This window comes from Leptopilina heterotoma, unplaced genomic scaffold (genome assembly GCF_015476425.1).
Source record: "Leptopilina heterotoma isolate Lh14 unplaced genomic scaffold, ASM1547642v1 Lhet_88, whole genome shotgun sequence".
NCBI lineage: Eukaryota > Metazoa > Arthropoda > Insecta > Hymenoptera > Figitidae > Leptopilina > Leptopilina heterotoma.
In genome coordinates, this window is record NW_025111191.1 from 2,591,320 (window position 1) to 2,600,215 (window position 8,896).

Below are 8,896 nucleotides of genomic sequence, written 5' to 3' on the forward strand. Positions count from 1 at the left end.
AAATTTACTAATTCAATAGCATTTCATATTTACTAATTTAATGTTCACTACTCTCTAAATGTTGGTCATAGAATTAGTCAATTTTACTAATTAATTAGTAGAAATTACTATTTATTAGTAAAATTTTACTGAAAAATGAGTAGAAATTACTATTTATTAATAAAATTTTACTACAAAATTAGTACAAATTATTATTTTTTAGTAAAATTTACTAATTCAACCGTAAAAAGTCAATCACTAATTCAAATTAGTAAAAAATTTTACTAATTCAAATTTAGATAGTAAGTTTCATATATTAATTCTAATAAATTTTAATATTCATTTTTTATTTAATTTTTAATACCTACTAAATTTCAAATTAGTAGCAAATTAGTAAATAAGCAAATTTTAGTAGGGAAAATTAATACTATAATATATAAATCATTAAAATAATATAATATAATGATTAATAATAATAAATTTATATTCACTAATTTTACATTTACATACTAATTCAATATTCACTATATTTCAAAATTATTACCGAATGAGTAAATGGTATCAGGTAAAATTAATAATATTATATAATTATTGTAATTATATAATACGAAAATAATTATCAATATATAATAAATGCTTTTGTTTTCTTATTTTTTAACTTTACTTTTTCAGGAGTAAATTTTACTGTATGAAAATAGTAAAAGTTTACTATTTTATTTAAATAATATTTTCTTTGATTATTTATACTTCCTTCTTTAAAATTTTTATTCCATTTTGTCAAAAAAAAATGCCATACACTGAAAAAAAATTCATTTGATTCAAATATATAAATATTTACTGGAATCAAATAATTTTTATCTAAATCAAATAAATTTGAATCAATAATTGTTTGAACCAATGTAATTTCAATATTTGAAGCAACTACGCATTGAATTGACTCAAAATAAAAATTATTTGTTTCAATTAAATATTTAATAAATTATTATTATTATTATTATTATTATTATTATTATTATTATTATTATTATTATTATAAATATTTACTATTATCAATTTAATATTTAATAAATTATTCTTAATATTAAATATTTACCATTATCAATTAAATATTTAATAAATTATTCTTAATATTAAACATTTAATTGATAATAGTCGAGTAATCGATTATTTGAATGAAATAAATTTTCATTTCAAGTGCAGTGTATACTTAAAAAGGAAAATTGAAAGTTTCTCTTCCTAATCCCGCGAAGAGTATTCTATTTTGTTATTGTTATCAAAGACATGTTCTTTGCTAATACCATCAAGTCTCCTCCTAGCAAAGATAACAGCTTTTAACATTCTGCCCAGTCGAAGCCTTTGAATAGAACTTTCTAAAATAACTTCCCTCCTTGGCAAGGAGAGTATTTGTTTAAAGTTTAAGCAAACGACAGAGAACTCTTGAGATGAATTGCTTTGTCTTTCGCAAAATATTCGACTATATACATATATATATATTATACACTTCCAAAAATTCTTCGCCCCATTGTATATACAGAGAATTTAAATTTTGTAATTTTTAATCAGTCATTTCAAAAATGTATAGATGGAATTATAATTCTACTGTTAAAAAAATTACTTGATTCAAATAACCGATTACTTTGTCTATCAAAATAATATTTACTTGAATCAAATAATTTTTACTTATAACAATTAAATTGTATTAGATCTAATAATTTTTATTTATGTCAATTAAATTGTATTCGATACAATAATTTTTGTTCATTTTAATTTTTTTTTCTTCATTTTTTTCATTTTATTCGATTCAATAATTTTAGTATTTGAAAGAAATACCATTCAAAAATATAAAATAATAAAAATTATTTGATTCGAGTAAATATAAAAATAAATAAATAAATATTTATTTGATAATAGACAAGTAATTAGTTACTTGAAATCAATTTTTTTTTCACTGTGTAATAAAATAATAATCGCAAACTTATTAATATTATAATAAAATTATCATCACCTAATAATTACAATAAAAATATAATTTTAATAAAAAATGAATTTTCCGCGCTAAAATTCAAAAATTTGTTAATAATAAAATAATAAATTCTTGAAAGGATTGAGGGTTAAATATAATATAGCTTCTTTTGAGACTCGGATCATTCGAAGGGTGGAAATATGATAGATGAGCAGAAACTATGTTCCCTAAAGCGAAAACGCTTTTTGCTGAAATAATCTCGTATAGAAAGAGAGAGAAAGAGAGAGAATTTTAGCGGCTGTGCTTTCGTTTAAAACGAGATAATGGCCCGACTGCTCGAATGATTAATATATATTATTACGTGTGCCTCCGTATGCTGTTGTCGCTTGCGGTTTCCTCTTTCTTTTTACCGCACACGAAAAATTACCCGGAACATAGTACAAAAAACAAAACAAAATAAATAAAATTAACATTTTTCAATAATCCGACAAGTGAAAATTTTATTTTTTTAAATATTTCTTCTTCTTCGTCATTTAATTTTCTATTTTTTTACATTTCTTCATTCACTTTGTATAACATTAATTAAATGGATATGGAATAATTTATAATTATAATCCAAATAATTAATCAATTTTTTAATTTAGGGCTGGAAACAGTGAAAGTATTTAAAAATACGAACTTTACGGACCAAAAATGAAAAATTACGGACCAATTAAATTTTGTATTTTAACTATAAAATATGAAGCTTTCGATAACCGAATCTTCGACTCGGAGTGATCGATTTCTTATTTCAATCTTATTTTTATTTTCTATATTAAATTCTAATACGAGTTTTTTTTAATAAAAATAAATTTAAATCTACATAAAAATTACTTTGTTCCAAAATAAATACAATGAAACTTAGTACAAAAATAATAGTAATAAAAATACAATTTTCAAAAATGGTACCATAAAAAGAGTGTTTCCTTTTTTTAATGCAATACCTTAAATTTATATCAAAAGCTCGAATAAAACTACTCTATATAAAGAAAAAAAAGGGCTGTAAAAATAAAAAATGGAAAGAATTCCAAATGAAGGTAAAATTTATTTTAATATCAAAAGAATAAAAGGGACAAAAACAAGCAAGGTCTTTACCGTTTAAGTAGAGAGAAAATTTTTCATGTTAGGCAAATTTTTATATATAGGAATGAAAAGGATCTGCTCTATAGTTTATGAAATTTTCGCATATGAATTGGTCTTTAAAGGATGAGATGATTTTCTTCTACTTCTTCTTTTTTTTTTTTTATTTTTTTTCTTCAAAAGTATGTAGTAAGCAGTGTTCTTAAATTCATCTTAAGGAGCTTTTTAGAAAGAGTCTTTTGCAAGATTATATATGAATCTTATGAAAGACGATGGGTCTTCGTCATATATTATCCACAGCATCATTTTCATAACCTTCAATAATAATTTTTTTTCCAGAAAATAAAATTTTTTCTCAACATGAAAAGTCACTTTAGTCTACTTGGAAAAAATGTTGTTTTTCTTAGTGATGAAAATTTCCTAGACTTTAAAATTAAATTTAAAAAAAAATAAATTAAATTAAATAAAAATAAATTAAAAATAAGAAAATGGAAATACTCAACAATTATTATTATTACTATTATTATTATTTTCTTTTTACTTTCATATTTTTAATTATTGATATTTAATAATTAATTGTTAATAATAATAAATTTGTATCTTCGAATTGTGAAGACACAAATATTGAAAATAGCTACAATTGGTAAAATTTATTAAACAATAAAGTTGTAAATATTAACTGCATTTAATTGCAAATACAAATAGTAATGGTTTTAGTTTATCGTAAATCGAAATAATGAGAAATAGAGTTACTAATTATTTAATTAATCATAAATCTAAACTACCGCGATAGTTTCAGTTATAACTTGTCTAATGAATCGTAAATCTGGATAACGATAGTTTCATCTAAACGTCCAATTTAATCGTAAATCGTGATAATTATATTTTTTTTATTGTTAATTATTGTTAAAATAATGCAAATTCAAAATAAGGGTAGTTCTTCTTTATATGAAATAAAAAGAAAATATTATAAAATTATAATTTACAAAAATTTAGTTGAAAAAAATAATAATTATAAAATAAAATCATGATTCAAATTAAATTTATAAAATTCTAATTTACGAAATGTTCTATTAAAATTATAATAACAGGGCTCGGATCGTCTTTAAGACGATTTATAAATAATAAAATTCATGATGGAAATTTAATTATTTTCAAAAGTATTGATAAAATTATTTTCAAAATTCAATTCCTTTCAATACGATTTAAAGAAAATTTCCCGAAAGAGTAGAATTATTTTTTAAAATATTATTTAAATTCAATTATTTTCAAGAGTTTAAAAAAAATTCAATTATTTTTAACAAATTTGATTGTAAAATTCTTCGAAACAATTCAATTATTTTTATAAATTGTAAAATTCTTGCCAAAAATTCAATTATTTTTATAAATAATAAAATTCTTCGGAAAATTCAATTATTTTCAAAATTTTCAATAAAAATGATTAACTAAAAAATACTTCATTATTTTCAAAAAAAATTGAAATAAATTTTTCAAAACAATTTAATTATTTTAAAGAATTTTAATAAAAATCTTGCCAAGAAATAAATTTTTTTTCAATACATAATTTACATAAATATTCTCAAAAGAATTCAATTATTGAAAAAAAATATTGATACAATTCTTGAAATGAATTCAATTAATTTCCAATTTTCTTTTATAAATACTTATATATTTTATTATAAATACTAAATATTTATTTAAATAATTAAATTAATTATTTCTAAAAATAATTGAATTCTTGAATAGAATTTTATTAAAACTTTTTTAAATAATTCAATCTCTGTGAAAAAGTATATTATTTCTACGTAAATAATTGAATTTTTGCAAAATTTTAAAAAATAAGTGAATTTTTGAGAAGAATTTTATTAAAATTTTATTTAAACGATTTAAAATTCCTGTGAAAAATTTACTATTTATTGATATTATTGAATTCTCTCGAATAATAAAAAAAATTCAATTATTTTCAAAAATTCTGATAAAATTCTTTGCAAAATTCAATTATCTTCAAAAGTAAGAAAATTCTTTACAGAAATTCAATTATTATTTTCAAAAATTTTTTTTAAATTCTCCTCAAAAATTTCAATTATATTTATAAATATCAAATTTCTTCTGAAAAATTCAATTACTTTTAAACATTTTTAGAAAAAAATCTGTTCAAAATTTCAATTATCTTTGTGAATAATAAAATTCTTCTCTGAAATTCAATTATTTGCAGAGAATTTTAATAAAATTCTTGTCAAAATTTCAATTATTTTCATAAATAATTCTTTGAAAGAGTTTAATGATTTCGATAAATAACAACATTATTCCCGAAAATTCAATTATTTTGAGGCATTTTAATAAAATTCTTGTCAAAATTTCAATTATCTTTATAAATAATAAAATTTATCCTAGAAATTCAATTATTTTCAAAAGTAATAAAATTCTACGCAGAAATTCAATTATTTTCAAAATTTTTTTTAAATTTCTCGTTAAAATTTTTAGTTTTTTTTATAAATAATAAAATTCATCCTGGAAATTTAATTATTTTCAAAAGTTCTGATATAATTTTTTTTTAAATTCAATTATCTTCAAAAGTAAGAAAATTCTTCACAGAAATTCAATTATTTTCAAAAATTTTTTTTCAATTCTCCTCAAAATTTCAATTATCTTTGTAAATATCAACATTCTTTTGCAAAATTCAATTACTAATGTTTTATAAACTTCTTCCCAATAATTCAATTATTTTCATAAAAAATGAAAAAAAATTTTTTTTTTTTTATTAGTCATAAAATATAAAATAATGATTTTATCACTCGGTCATCTTTAATTATTATAAAACATGAAGACATCGATTGCTCCGAGTCGAAGAATCGGAGTGATCGATTTCTTCATGTTTTATAACAATTTTTTATTAGTTGTTTAATTTCAAAAATGTTTGAATTTGAATCTTTTGAAGAATTTTAATTTCTATGGAAAAATAATAATTAAATATTTATTTAAAAAAGAAGTTATTGATGTTTTCGAAAATATTGAAAGAAATTTGTAAATAAATGTAACAGAACATTTTTTTTGACTCAAACATTTTTTCCTTTAAATTTAAAATTTTTTTTTTAATTTCACTCGCATTTTACTAAAAAAAAAAATCTCGAAAAAGTCGATTAGTCGCATTTTTTTACAAAAAAAGACGAAAAAAGTCACATTTCCTCAGAAAACTCGAAAAAAGTTGAAAAAGTCGAAAATGTTTAATCATCTACAGAAATATCCAAATTTCCAAATAAATATCTAATCATCTAAAGAAAAATAAAAATTTCCAAATAAATATCTATACGATAGTCAAGTAATAAATCATTAGAATCAACAATTTTTTCTCCAAAGTGCACTTTTCAAAATTCAATAAAGTCCCTAATTTTGAATCAATAAAGTCGAATTTAATTATTCAACTTCACATATATACGATAGTGGATCGTATTTGTTTAGAAATCTAAATTTATATACACACACTGTGTACGTATCATGAGAAACTAAACAACTTGAAGGGATTCTAAACAGAAGTTCTTTGTTCTGTTAACACAGAACGAGCAACCGGTTCCAATTACTAGTAATTTAGATCAAGATTCAGCACAATTCTCTCTCGCTCTCTCTCTCTCTCACTCTATATATACTGCAAATCGTCAAGAGATTCCAACAGACAATGTGTACGGGTTTAACTCTATCTCAAGTATATATAGAACCAGATAGAACTGGATAGAACACACTTGTCCGTCTGATGCGATTTCAGAGTCGGAAGTTCGGGTTTCTGGTGATATGGTTACCATCTTCGATGATAGAAGAGGAAGAGGAGCATATATTGCCATCTTAGCCTTTGCTAATTAGTGGCATGTTTACCCCTCTCTCTCTCTCTCTCCGCATAGATGAGATATTCTGGCTTTGTTCAAGTGGGTATAAGGTCACTGTACACGCTCATTAGGTGGACTGACAAAACACAAAATCGAGACAATAAACTAATTTCGGAAAGCTAATTTGCAAATTTCACTTATTTACTATACCTTGCAACCCTTGCAATTTCTGGCAAATTTCAATTTTCATTTTTGGACATTAATTTCAATTCTCGTAATTTACTATTTTTTATTTTTGAAACATTCATAATAGGGCTCGAACCAGTGAAAGTATTTAAAAATATTTTGAATATTTTAAGTGAAATGTTCCCTCCTTTGACTCGGACTGGTTTTTTTTCCCATTAATAATAACATTCTTCGGAAGAATTCAATTACTTTAAAAATAGTACAATTCTTTGCAGGGATTCAAGTATTTTAGAACAGTTTTAATAAAATTCCACGAAAGGATTCAATTTTTTTTTAAATTTTTCGAAGGAATTCAATTATTTTCTATAAAATTCAAATAAATTTTCCCAAGCAATTCAATTACTTTTTTTTAAATAAAAAAAATTCTTCTCAGGGATTCAAGTATTTTTAAAACAATTTCAAATTAAATTTCTCGAAAGGATTAAATTATTAGAAAGAATTTAATTATTTTCTAAAATTTCAACACATTTTTCGAAACAATTGAATTATTTTTATAAATAAAAAAATTCTTCTCAGAAATTTGAAAATAATTGATTATTTTCAATTAAAATTTAAGAAAAGTCAATAAACAAATTTTTAATTATAATTATTAACAGTCACGAATATTTTAAAAAGTAAAAAAAATTCTTTATTGAATTCAATTATATTTTGAAAATTTAAAATTAAAATTATTAAAAAAAACTACATTATTTTGAAAAAACTTAAAGAAATTATTCAAAATAATTTAATTATTTACAAAAAATCTAATAAAATTTATTTAAAAGAATTGAATTTTCTATACAAAATTTTAATAAAATTCAACATTTTTTCCTCTCTTTTATGGGATTTAGCTTCATTATTTTTGTGCTTTTAGAAAATACTTTACTTACTTAATAGTCTCGACTCTTTGGTAAAAAATCTAAAATTATCAAAAATTCGAAAAAATTCAAAAAACCGAGTTTCTTAAAATTCAACATTTTTTCCTCTCTTTTATGGGATTTAGCTTCATTATTTTTGTGCTCTTGGAAAATACTTTACTTATTAAATTGTCTCGACTCATTGGTAAAAAATCTAAAATTATCGGAAATTATCAAAAATTCAAAAATCCGAATTTCTTAAAATTTAATATTTTTTCCTCTCTTTTATGGGATTTGGCTTTATTATTTTTGTGCTCTTGGAAAATACTTTACTTATTTAATAGTCTCGACTCTTTGGTAAAAAATCTAAAATTATCAAGAATTCGAAAAAATTCAAAAAACCGAATTTCTTAAAATTCAACATTTTTTTCTCTCTTTTATGGGATTTAGCTTCATTATTTTTGTGCTCTTGGAAAATACTTTACTTATTAAAAAGTCTCGACTCATTGGTAAAAAATCTAAAATTATCGAAAATTATCAAAAATTCAAAAAACCGAATTTCTTAAAATTCAACATTTTTTCCTCTCTTTTATGGAATTTAACTTCATTATTTTTGTGCTCTTGGAAAATACTTTACTTATTTAATAGTCTCGACTCTTTGGTAAAAAATCTAAAATTATCAAGAATTCGAAAAAATTCAAAAAACCGAATTTCTTAAAATTCAACATTTTTTTCTCTCTTTTATGGGATTTAGCTTCATTATTTTTGTGCTCTTGGAAAATACTTTACTTATTAAAAAGTCTCGACTCTTTGGTAAAAAATCTAAAATTATCGGAAATTATCAAAAATTCAAAAAACCGAATTTCTTAAAATTCAACATTTTTTCCTCTCTTTTATGGAATTTAACTTCATTATTTTTGTGCTCTTGGAAAATA